This window comes from Cydia pomonella, chromosome 15, assembly GCF_033807575.1.
Source record: "Cydia pomonella isolate Wapato2018A chromosome 15, ilCydPomo1, whole genome shotgun sequence".
Lineage (NCBI taxonomy): Eukaryota > Metazoa > Arthropoda > Insecta > Lepidoptera > Tortricidae > Cydia > Cydia pomonella.
Window position 1 is genome coordinate 2,008,964 of NC_084717.1, and position 13,613 is coordinate 2,022,576.

The 13,613-nt window shown below is 36.6% G+C and overlaps 1 protein-coding gene across 1 annotated transcript in view; it reads right to left on the reverse strand.

Moving 5' to 3' along the window:
- LOC133525563 (connectin-like) overlaps positions 1-10,734 on the reverse strand; it is a 31,120-nt gene extending 20,386 nt beyond the window's left edge. Inside the window, exon 1 of the mRNA XM_061861861.1 lies at positions 9,713-10,734. The gene's annotated coding sequence lies outside the window, so the exon portion shown is untranslated. The remainder of the gene's footprint in view (positions 1-9,712) is intronic.
- Between the last annotated feature and the right edge of the window lie 2,879 nt (positions 10,735-13,613).

A 13,613-nucleotide genomic window follows, 5' to 3' on the forward strand; every position in this document is an offset into this window, starting at 1 on the left:
ACAAAATTTGCTAATGCAATTTGAACCTATAGTGCAGGAAACAGAATTGATTTTCTTTTGATTTAAAATTGACCGGTACAACAAATGCAAATCAGTTCCATTTGAAAATGATTTCAATTTCATCGAACTAAATAAGTGCTAAATAGGAGGCTATGCAAAGTATGATACAAAAGACGTATATGTACGTATGGGAAAATGAAACGATTAATTTATTAGAAGCAATACAAGAAACACATAGATTAGCTAAGATCCCTATACCCTCGGCCGTCTATATCTACTTGGCTTGCAACCTTCGTTGCCCGGCCTCTATAGTAATGTACTATTGCGCGAAAGTTATTTACATGAAACTTGCTCCTAAAATGCGTAATGTCGTTATCAACTCATCGGTTACTTTTTTTCGTTAAAAATAAGAATTCAATAACGCACACTCACGGCCGTCCACTTAGTGCTGAGTCTTCGGAGAAGAACCTAACTATAATGCACATTATTATGAAACAGGATAACTTGCTATCCTTTCAAGATCTTCCTGCGCCTTAACTTCATCCTTATTGCATTTATATTGTTCAGCGAGAGCTTTTACTTAACTTCAGACAAAGCTTTAGTAATATTAAATTTGTGCTTTTTGCTACCTAGTAACAGGCTTTAACTTAAACTTTAACTTGTCCTGTTTATTTACAATAGAAAGGAAAGTTTTAATTAAGTAACGCTGGTTTATTAATAACCTGTGAATAATGTACATTTCTGTATCAGGTAAGTCGAAGTTATTTAGAAGTTCAAGTTTTAAAGATAATCCGATATATATAATACGGTTTTTTCCTAAAAGGAGAATGCTATTCTATGGATTTTGGTTTAAAAATAGCATTTGTCACCAACGTGACACGTACGTACGACCCGGGTACGTCCTTAAACTACGTCCACAAGAGTGGTATGGGCATTGTGAATGTTATCTCGCTTTGTGTGGTAGGTTACAGCCAGTGGATGTCATTCTAGATCTAGAGCAGAGCCCAACTGGGAAGTACCTCCACCTTACAGAAAACCGCAGCCAAATAACACTAGACCCTACTCATGGTGTTGTGTTCCTGCCGGTGAGTAAGGTTACCAGAGCTCAACGAGGGGGGTGAGGGTTTAGGGTCGGCAACGCGCATGTAACTCCTCTGGAGTTGCAGGCGTACATAGGCTACGGTGACTGCTTACCATCAGGCGGGCCGTATGCTTGTTTGCCACAGACGTTGTATAAAAAAAAAAGTGAAGAAAATAATAATTGTAAAATATTACAAATCAAATCTAAATTGAAAAGCATGAGTTAAAAAGCAATTCTACCGGCCAACATGAGATAACAACTCAAAATTTGTATCAATTTACTTTGCCACTCTTGCGAATAAATTAAACTTTCTCAATCGTTTCTGAATAAACAATACAGTATGTAATAGAATAGAATCAGAAATAATAAAGACAGACTTTACAATCTGGTCTATATTACTGTATATTTCTTCTCTATAGTGTGATGTTATGACCAGACATATAGAAGTTTTTGTGGCAAAAACGAGTGCTTGAGAAATTTTAATATCGACAAATAATAACATCGATAAGTCAGTCACGGATTAATAATTAAAAGATGATACTACTTGCTGTAATTTACCGGGAAATTTTAAGAATGCAAATCAGTTACAATTCCTATCAACGTTTCTTTATTGCATATATTATACTACCAATGGGTGTATAATATGGGCTGGTGAGGTTACGGAAACATATAGGCTCGAATGTGGCGTACGACAAGGTGGGTTAAATTCACCAATATTATTCAACCTGTATGTGGACGCGCTGATTGAGCAGCTTAGCAGCACTCATGTCGGCTGCCATGTTGATGGCGTATGTCTAAACAGCATCAGTTACGCAGACGACATGGTGCTGCTGGCGCCCTCGGTCGGCGCTCTCCGCAAGCTTGTAGCCATATGCGAGTCCTATGCCTCGTCACACGGTTTGATTTACAATGGTAAAAAGAGCGAGGTAATGGTCTTTAAAGCCGGGAACAAATGCCCCTCGCATGTGCCCCCAATTCGACTCAACGGGACCGGTCTCGTAAGAGTCAATAGGTTTAAATACTTAGGGCATATTGTTACCGACGACTTAAAGGACGATGAGGATATAGAGAGAGAACGGAGAGCGTTGTGTGTAAGGGCGAACATGCTGGCCCGAAGGTTTGCTAGATGTTCAAAAGGGGTAAAATTAACTTTGTTTAAGGCGTTTTGTTCATCTTTTTACACAGGTAGCCTTTGGGTCAGCTATACCCAAAAATCGTATAATGCTCTGCGAGTGGTGTACAACAATGCCTTCAGGGTGCTGGTTGGGCTGCCTAGGTTCTGCAGCGCCTCCGCCATGTTTGCGGAGGCTCGAACCGACGGCTTCGCAGCAATTATACGCAAGAAAGCGGCCTCCTTACTGCGTAGAACCAGGGATAGCACAAACAGCATTCTGAAGATGATTGCTGATCACGTTTGTTGTCCCATAATGATAAGTTTAATTAAATTAATTAAGTCTAATATAACTTTTAAGTATTAACATTAGTTTTTAAGTCTTATCTTATGTAATACTAACAAAAAATGGGATCACTGTTATCTTGAAATAAAGAATTGATTGATTGATTGATTGTATCAAAGAAGATATCGAACGTGTTGTGTATTTCGCGGTAGCTATCTTTTTATACAATGTTAAAAATATCTATAACGCGAAGGTAACATCGATGATAGACATGTCGATATTTTATTTAATCGATCACTTTATTTTGCCACAAAAACTTCTATATCTGGTTATGACACTCTAAGGGTGTTACCACACGAGTCGAGACATGGAACAGTGGAAGTGGATCGATAGTTTCTACTAGACCAATCGATCGATGGTAAAATGGAACAGTCGACATTGATCGATGGTTTCTACTACACCAATCGATTGATAATCGATCCATGGCATCGATCGATGGTAGAATGGAACAGTCGACGTTGATCCATGGTTTCTACTAAACCAATCGATTGATAATCGATCCATGGCATCGATCGATGGTAGAATGGAACAGTCGACGTCGATCGATAATTTATACTAAACCACACCAATCGATATAACCTTACCTAATCAAGACGCAAAATTTAATTGATATGAAGCACAAGTAAGTGAAACTTAACACTGTTTGAGATAGATGCCCCAAGGTTCAAACATCAACAAGTTAAACATTAATTAAATCTTACTCACCTACACCTAAGCCTTGCTCGCTCCATGGCCAACTCTATTTACCCTACTAACAACCAACTTGCAACCTAAATAGCCAGTGCCATTACAAAGATAAATCTGCCATTTAAAAATGCACCTACAGCACTTGTAACTAAGCACACCTTCGCATGAAAAACATAATTTCTCATCACTCAAATCTTGAGCCTCCATAATTCAAAACTTATTGCCTTAAGTGAAAACTTCGTTCGAGAGCCACTCGTCAAATTTAACTTGAAGTTCCGAGTTTCCATCGCCCGTAAGCTACTGATAAAGTCAGTTTACATTAATTTTGTAAATGATAAATTTCTTTAGGGTGTTTGTGCTTCTGTGCATATTTAAATTGGGTAGGTTCTCCAGGGGGCTTTAAAGGAAAACTTTGTTACACGTTCCAAATTGTTGCTTCAGATGTCCGTCTTAATTGATAGGTTTTCTTGTCATACCTGACATTTTTAGCTTGTCCACTGCTAGAAGGTCTTAGGCTGCGTTTTCACCAGATATTTGAGAGGATGCGTAGCGTACATTCACTGATTCTTAGCAACAAAACTGAAATCTTAGCAATTTGTCGTGCATTGTTGGCGAACAGTTTTTATAATTAATTTAACTGAAAAATGCTCGCATGTTATTAACGCCGAATATTCGCCGACTTCGGCCGAGAGAGAGATTTCTATTGATTCTCTATTCATTCTAAAATTCTACAATGATTGTTTTATGCTCAGCGCTTTCTACAATTAGTCAAAGATTAAGTAGTTACAAAGATTTCAGTACCCCTAGTGTAAATTTGATCGACATCATAACGTGACGAACGCGTTTGCTTTAAGTCTCATATTGTATAGGATTTTGAGTTTCCAAAACGTCTCGCTTGGCGCGCTCTTTCTAAATCCAATACAAAATTAGACTAAACGCAAACGCGTACGTCACGTTTCGAAATCGAATTTATTTACACTAGAGGTATTGTTCTATTTAAAGATACGTATATGTATGTACTTCATTGCTAGTCACTGGGTATGTTTTGTTGCTTAACGCACAATAGTACTGCAAGTATTCAAAACTTCTGAGCAGGTTTATTCTGTTATATTCCTCAAATACTTGAGCTGGCGAAGTTTTAATAAGACTAGTTCGCGGAGCCGAGCCATGTCCGACAACAATAGCGGACAACTTTCATGTTTATAGGTATGCAAAATTTATAATTTTAGTTATATGATGTGATTTCTCCCTGTGACGGATAAGTCCGCCGCTGTGTTACTCCAAGATGACAATCATTTATCGAAAATATAAATATAAGCCCGAAAGTAACCTCAAGAAAGCTTGTGTTGTAGTTTCTCAGACAGTGATAAATATAAATACTTAAATACATAGGAAATACCCATGATTAAGGAACAAATATCTGTCCTGGTCACACAAATAAATGCCCTTACCGGGATTCGAACCCAGGACCAACGGCTTCATAGGCAGGGTTACTACCCACTACACGCCAGACGACCGGTCGTCAAAATTACTTTTAGGTATAAAAAACTGACTTATCCATTTATTTATAATTATAAATTATGCATTTATTTATGTATTTATTTATTTATCTATTTATTTTAAAATGGATAAAATAACATAACCCTTTTATGCCCTAGCAACTGATATGTCTGAAGTCATTACCAAGCCAATTGGCTACTTGACTGTTTTTTGTAAATAATGTCAAACGATCTTGATTTTCCTGGGGATCAAATGTCTATATAGGACTCATGGCATTTAAGCAACACAAAGGTCAGAAATGAGAGTTAAAGTCTGACGCTCGCACTCGACGATTGAAACGCCTCTAACAAAATGATAAGGTGATGTGACGTCACATCATATAAGTCTGTCCTAAATGTATGGAAGATGAAGGAAATTGCCATTTTGACCCTGAAATATTGCGTTTATGTGTATAGTTGACATACAATTTATTTTTCATTAAAATGCAAGGAATCGAATGGTACCATTTTCTTTTTTATTTTCGAAAGACAAAAATATTTTTTTTTTTTGAGATTTCGGAGCCTTGTATTTTTTTATAATCTCAATATAATTTTTTTAATTCCACTTTTTTATAATGGATGGCTCATTTTCTATCCATTTAACTAAATTTTGTTATAATATTCAACATGTGTCAAGTACCCAATTATTAAAAGCGTCAACACACTGTCGAACCGACTGCCGACGCTAGCTGCTGTTCGATTAGAAGATTGCAGGTAGGTTAGGTTAGGTTATAGGATTGCATTAAGGGAAATTTTTCTTAACTGAAACACCGCGAGCGTGGCGATTGTACAAAAGGCAGACTTAATGCCATGAGGTATTTTATGTATTTTATAAGCCTTACTTTAATCTCAAAACCGTTATGATTGGCGACCAAACTTTTACATGAACACCAAAATATACCCATGTTTACTAAATCAATGTTTTATATGGAAGGTGACATCGACATCCCACTGGCGACGGAAGGCGTATATTTTGGTAAAATCAATAGCGCCGAATAATTACGGCGACAGTGAGCCATATGCGTAATTGGAGAGGGGAGATAGTTAGAACCGGGACATTAATGTTTATATAAAATTGCTTTTCCGGCTACGTTTCTGTTTGGTAACCATACAACCTGGGTAAATGACAGAATTGTACCTCATTCGACAATATTGAGGCGGTAGTAAAATATAATTATTGTGGTAGCCTAAGCTAGGAAACGATATTGAAACACGGAGCTCATGTTAACAGTTTGATCTACAATTACAGACTTACTGAGGATAGGGGTATAGATTCCAACTACCGACAACATATGCCATAATTATATAATAACATGACCATGACAATGACCCTAAGAGACAGGAAGAGAATGAAAGCATCTGAAACATGATGCTGGAGACGAATGGAATTGGAAGGCATTAGTTGGAGAGACAAGATAACGAATGAAGAGGTGCTACGAAGAGTAAGTGAAAGAAGAGGTATTCTGAACACTATAGAAAACAGACGTGGAAAAATGATTGGACATTTAATACGACATGATCACTTCCTTAAAACTATCCTGGAGGGGTGGATAGAACGCAAGCGAGGTAAAGGAAAACCCAGACGCAGTTACTTAGACCAAGCTAAAGAAGAAGTAGGGGTCGTGTCGTATCAAAAAGTCAAAGAGCTGGCGCAAGGTAGGAAAAGCTGGAAGATACTCCACTGACAAGAGAATAACTCTTAAATTCATGATGATAATAATAACATCAGCGTTAAGAAAATGAGCACCAAAGCTTCAAAAATAAATAACAGTAATGCGAGAAAATAAAATAAAATCCCGCTAAACATCATTGTTATGGCTAAAGTCGGTCAAATAGTAGCGGGTAATAAAAACGCCGAAAGTATTTTGTTTATGTATCGCTACTAGTACAGCCAGTAGATAAACTTTTTCACCCGCTATTTATTATTATCATACCTACATAGAATACTCTTGACAAAAAAGAAACGATCGGCCCGATTCGAACAATGATTAAGACATGTTTAAGATCCTGGAAAGATCTTTGATCTCGATAACTAAACGACAAATTCCGCTGTGATCCCAATAAGATCTATCTACGATATTTCTAACGTCAAAGTGACATTGGCTGAGCTGCTTCTGTCAATTATACGACATACAAAAGATATCTAAATGAGAACTTATCTAAAACTTATCGTTACAACAAAATCTCGTTAAAATTAATGGATTCAAAGAAATTGAGCTCAAAAAGATTAATTATCAATAACGATCACAGTTACTACGCTGAAGTCAAAGAAATGGTGAATTATCTCAGATCATTGGTTGAGCTGATGACAAATTGGGGAGTAATGGGCCAAAGGGGGCGGCAAAGTGCGGAATTAGAGCAATTCCAGTGTTCGCCCAGCGGAAGATGGATTACAGGTTAACGTGTTTGGGGACCGGAGAAAACCTGTATGGAACCCATTTAAGAGGAAAGGGGACGGCCGCTACTACATACAAACATAGTCCCCATTTTCCTCTCTGGATATTTACGTTATGTACAATATTTTTGCATAATTTGATGTATATTAGATATTAACCGCAGCTATGCCCCTACGTGTGACTTTTAAAGATTTTTTTTATTATTGTAATGATTTGGTACAGTCAAGGCATTAAATATCGACACTCACAAAGTGCCAAAAATATGTATACATGACTGTAGCCGCCGCCGTGCAGGTCAGGATGTCGACGACTCAAATAAAACTTCGATTGATTATAAAGTGAAGTATAATCTTCCAAAAGGTACTGGTTTAGGGTTCTTGCTAAAACGGTTCAATGTAGAAAAGGGGTGTTGATAGTATGGAGGATGATGTACAAGGTGGTTTTAATTTGGGTGCCTTTAATTGGCCGCGTTAGAAAATATGTGGAGCGCTCCTATTGGTGCTTTTGAAAAGCCTCCGAATACTAGCGTTTAGCTACTGCATTGATTTTTATACAATAATAAGTTGCATTCGCAACAACGACCTTATTGCCCATGGGCATTAAAGTAGTGTGTACATCTTTTTGGCACTTTGTTCGCGTCGATATTTAATACCTTGACTGTACGAAAAACAGATTTCATACAAATGTTTAAATGCACCTAACTCTTATAATAATTTAAAATTAGAGTAAAACCAAACGTAGCATAGTCCAAATATTCTGAAACATGTTAATGTCCAGAGAGGAAAATGGGGACTACGTTTGTATGAAAGGCGATTTCGCGCGCGTCCTCCTCTTTCGTCTTAAGGCGAAGGGTGGGGCAAGCCCTTTCCATACAAACTTCGTGCATGTTTTTTTTCGTTAGTGATTTTGCTAGTTATTATTTTTGGTAAATATGTTTATTTTTCTGTTACCTTGAAGGGTTTTTTTAACTCTTTTTGTACTTTTGTATTTTTTTTATAAATAAAAATGTCTACTTTAAATGTCCAATATATACAAGCAAAAACAGAAATTAAATGCTACAGTGCCAAAACGGGTCTGTATTGTTTCCCACAAAGTTTTAAGTCATAATGTATTGTTTGTCCGCATTTTCGTTAACCATAATTTGGTTTTTCTCAGAAACGCGTAACTTTTCAGGATTGTCATAAAACAAACCTAACCTATTAGGATAACCTAAGGAAATTCCAACTAATATTGGAAGGAAAAATTTATGGCAAGAGGGGAAGGGGAAGGAGGTTCATCTGGCTTGACAATATTAAGAAATGGACGAACGTGAATAACGCAGCCATACTGGCAAGAATGGCCAAGAGCAGAAGAGAGATGGCAAAGGTGGTCGCCGACGTCCGTTAGGGCATGGCAAATGAAGAAGAAAATTCTTGAAAAGTTAACGGTTTCAGAGTTGTGACTAATGATAATATGACTATCATGACATTATGACTTTCAATCATTATGCGAAACAATAGATCCGCGCCAAAAGTAACGAATAAAACTTGCACAAGGTTTGTATGGAAAATGCATTGCCCTACCCTTAAGAGATCTCTTCTAGGCAAACGGTGAATAGAACTTTGTTCTTTGGTACCTATCGTTAGCTTTCACAAAAAGACGATAGTAAATAATCGTTTTTTTTAGAGAGTTATAGAAAATTACGCGCAAGAAAAATAACTATAAGTTTAAGGATTAAAAAAAGTAGTTTATTTTTTATTTTTAAAAATTACTAACTTAAAGAGAACTAAGTAGGTAAGCATTTAGAAAAATATGTGAATATTAAAACGTATTGTAGGAAAAGTAAATAAATATGTAAAAAATATTTTGGCGCCATTTATATTGCACTCCGGATATAGCTTGAAAATGAAATAAAGATGAACAAAAAACATTTCAAATTCAATATTCAGCCTGACACGAAAATCTAGCTAAAATAAAAGTCATTGTTTAGTCGTTGTTTTTTGTCAGGCGAAATGAATAACTAAATCAGTAAACAGAAAATACATATCCAATATTGCAATTCCCAACAAACACATACGTGATTTGACGGCGAATAACATTTAGCTAAAGCGAAAACTAAATCAACACGGAAAACAAAATAAAACTAACGTCAATTACCGAGCCCCTAATTAACTCTCAATAAAGGGAAAAGCAATAGAAAACAATATAATAGAATACAATTTCATACCTTTTGGCGTCGAGACCCTTGGCCCGTGGGGTTCAAGTGCCCTTAAACTCTTTAAGGACCTTTCAAAAAGGTTAGCAGAAGTCACCGGCGACCGCAGAGCTGGCAGCTTCCTCGCTCAAAGAATTAGTCTTGCAATACAGCGAGGAAATGCTGCCAGTATCTACGGCACCATGCCGCAGGGGGATATTTTTTAGTATTTTTTTTAGTATTTTATTTTAAGTTTAGTATTATTTATTTTTAGATTTAGGTTTTAAGTTTTATAGTGTATTCTACAAATTGTATAGTCATTATATGCCCTTAAACTAAATAACTTAATAAATTTAATTCTACCATAGAAAATAACTCACCCAAAACGAGAATCACGTATCACCCTCAATGTAGGCACGCACCAGTAATAATCACTGAATTACGAGAACTAAGTTCTCGGCAACTTCGAATACGAGAACGCCGAAATTCCTGCGACGTGCGACCCCGAGAAAACCCGAACCGAACTGAGCTCCGCACCCAGATGGGGCGGGGAATCCAGCAACTGGTGGGGAGTGGGTGCATTGGGGTTTCTTGCGCTTGAAATTTGGAAGGGTCAAGAATTGTTATGTGGCTTTGGACAGGGGGCGATGCAGTTGTTTGAATATTGTGTAGAGTGATACCGGTATAAGTGGGATCTTGGCTTTCCTATTGAGTTAATGTTAAACGAAGTAATGAAAATTCTCCTAACACTCACCTGCTTTCAATTACCTATATGCTCGGGTTTAATGGTGGTTTACCATAAATCGTTTTGTAAACATGCTTTTAAGTAGAAAGTTTAAAAATTATAGTTTAAATCTCCCGGAGTACTCGTACATTTTAATGGCTTTAGTGCAAAATGTTAAATTTTTAAAAATAAAATAGATATTTTAACCACTGGGAACCTCACTTCATTATATTATAGCGAGGTCATGCAAAGTTTTTTTTTATGGATTTTGAATACAATAGATATTTTTTTTATTACACTTTCTGCCACCATACAAGATGTAATCTAGAAAAAAGACGAAAGATGTTATCTTGCGCGACTTATGCGTTAAGTTTGGTCATGCTAGTCACACTTGTCGTAAAGGTGCTCTTCGGATTCAGACCACACCAGCTTTATTCCTGCAGTATTGCAACGCGACATTACTCCCGCCTGCATTGCTGCCGCAATTGTCAGAATGGATGTAAGTGCCCGGAGTTTGGTCACTTAAGAGGGAAGGAAAGCTTTGCGATCTTAGGATCGTTAGCGAAACACCCGTACTTTTTCTATGGAATTCCATTTCGGTTGAGCATAATTTATGTTCTAGGTTTCGCTTTAAAAAAATATTTTTTTGTGTATTGCAAATTGGAAAAGAGAAGGAAAATCTGGGTTTTCATTGTGTCAATAACATACTAAAAAAACATTGGGAATGGAAAATATTTACGACGAGTCAAAAAATATGTATACACGACTTAATTGCCCATATTAAGGTAGTGTACCTATACATCTTTTGGGCACATTTTTCGTACCGATATTTTCGGACGTGACTGTACATGCTATTTTACTTCCCTCTATACAGCTCTGTAGGGTCGGCTGTTTATCATTTGTCACCATGCCTGTCACGTTCTAACAAGTATGTAAGCGCGAAAGTGTCGGGCATAGTGACAGATGATAAAAATGGAACCATGCTGACACCGCTGAATCGGAACGATACCTTAAACTTGAACAATCTGCCACCAACTCATTGTATGAATTTGTTAACGTTCTAATTGATGAAGCTCTCTCATATAAGTCATATATAGCAAGTACCTATAGCAACGAAAACACAGTGTTGCCAATACTAATTTTACGATTTCAGACAGATAAATGCTATAAGTTCGTTATTCCTTTGATCCCATACGACAATAACCCTAACAAAATTACCTAAATCGAATGAATGTGTGATAAAGCACATTACGCCTTATCTCCTGTTCCCCTACGCTATAAAAACCATGACTCATAATGTGCACCTGCCTTAACATTAGGAACAAAACATCGTATGTTCATAGCGTAACAATGGCTCTTACCTTTTAAATGGTACCTTACTAACCTAAGTGCTTTAAGCTTGATTAAAATTGAATAAGCGCGGTATATCGTGCAATAGATAAACGAGTAATTAAATATTAATATAATTATAATGTTAGTTAGAATTAATGAACGCTAGTAAAATTGGGGTTATAGGAGTTATAAATATTATTTAATATTTTTTTCTTTTTTATACTACGTCGGTGGCAAAGAAGCATACGGCCCGCCTGATGGTAAGCAGTCTCCGTAGCCTATGTGCGCCTGCAACTACATCCGCGTTGCGGGCCCTAACATGGGAGGGATGTTGACCTCTGGCAACCTTACTCACCGACAGGAACACAACACTATGAGTAGGGTCTAGTGTTATTCGGCTACCATAGGGTCTAGTGTATATGAAAAGTAAGTACTAAGTTCGTATAGCTAACGGTAAAGTTGCAATTGATAGCACTATACCTACTGCCCACCAACGTCTAGCTCGCGTCAATACATGTACGGACAAGTACGAGCGAAATGCCCGATAGCTAAATGACATTATTTTTAATAATTTATGTCAGTGTATACGTTCGAATTGCCCTGCTATGTAGGTACGGCGTTGTATATATCACGCCTGCATTTCACCGCTATTTTAATATAATTTATTGTATAAATGTGTACAGAGATGGTAACAATTAATTATGTATTTAGTTACAACCGTTTATCCGTGATGAACTTACAGTATTTACAGATAAAAGATAAGATAAAGATAGTTTATTATTCAAGTAGGCATATTACAATGCGCTTATGAACGTCAAATAAAGCTACACCGGCTCTAACCCTACACCTCTAACCCGAGAAGATTTAAATCTCCCCTCAATTGGAGGAGGGTATCCCAATATGGACCAGCAAATATTCGGCGGGACACATCTTTTCAAAACATTACATTTTATCAATTAACATGCATTAAATAAGAAAAAAATACATCATGCAAGAGAGCATCATGCAATGCATCATAAGAGTAGCTACTTTTCTTTATAGAAATTTGATAAAAAAAAATCTGTCATATCAAATCATACAACAAGACACACATAACATTTCGTATGACTAGAGAAAATGTTCCTATAACTTAATTGATACCTATATTGTAAAAAAAATCCTATGTGCCTATTGAAAATTGATTTTAATTAATTTCTTTATTTCAGGCCAATTTGCCAATTTGTTAGTTATATACAGACTTACAATACTAGTGTTAGTACATCTTAACCTAGGTCCCACGGCTTCATTTGGGGTCTTGGTACACAGGACGATGAGCTGACGCCCAGTGACAAAAAAATGGACAGTCCCATCTCTCCGCTATATCTACCAGCAAGCTGTTGGTGCTATACCCCGCAAGCGATGCATTTGAGAGGCGATTCTTTTAAAGCAGACAAAACCATCTGTATAATATTTATATTTTTTCCTATTTCCAGGTAATTATTCATCCAGGTATCTTCAAGGAAAACCTTTAAGAACATATCCTAAGTACCTGATACCTAAGTAAAACGCTTGAAACATAAAAGACTTTAACTTAAAAGAAAACAATGCATTTTTTGCAAAAAATCTCAAGATCCACAATCAAGAAACAATAACCTTTCAACGATAATTAGAAGTAATGTCTTACACGCTTATTTCTATTTTCGACTTAATTTTCAAGATGCTAAGACACGATTTGGAATAATTACTAAACTCAACTTGTTCCGTTTTGGTTATGGTCGTGGAAGTAGGTTAACAATAGTATTATTGTTTGTCGGACATCATAAAAGTCCAGACAAAGCTTTTTGAGCCCTAGTGGGTAAGTGTCTGGTTATTGTTAAACCGTTGCTACGTAAGCTTGCAGGTAACGTGCTTTACGGCGCTCGGTGACCATGGATTAAGGACTTTTTAGACGTGTTTTTTTTTTAAATATTTAAAATGTAACGTATTTTAGATTTAGGTTTAGATATTCTTTATTTACTTCTTCTTTCCGGTCCATATTAGGATACCCTCCTCCAATTGAGGGGGAATTTAAATTTTCTCGGGTCAGAGGTGTAGGGTTAGAGCCGGTGTAGCTTTAGCTTTATTTGACGTTCATAAGCGCATTGTAATATGCCTACTTGAATAATAAACTATCTTTATCTTTAGTTACAAGATTTTTTTTTCTTTTTTTTTTTTCAAAGACATAATAAATAGTACATACATAATCA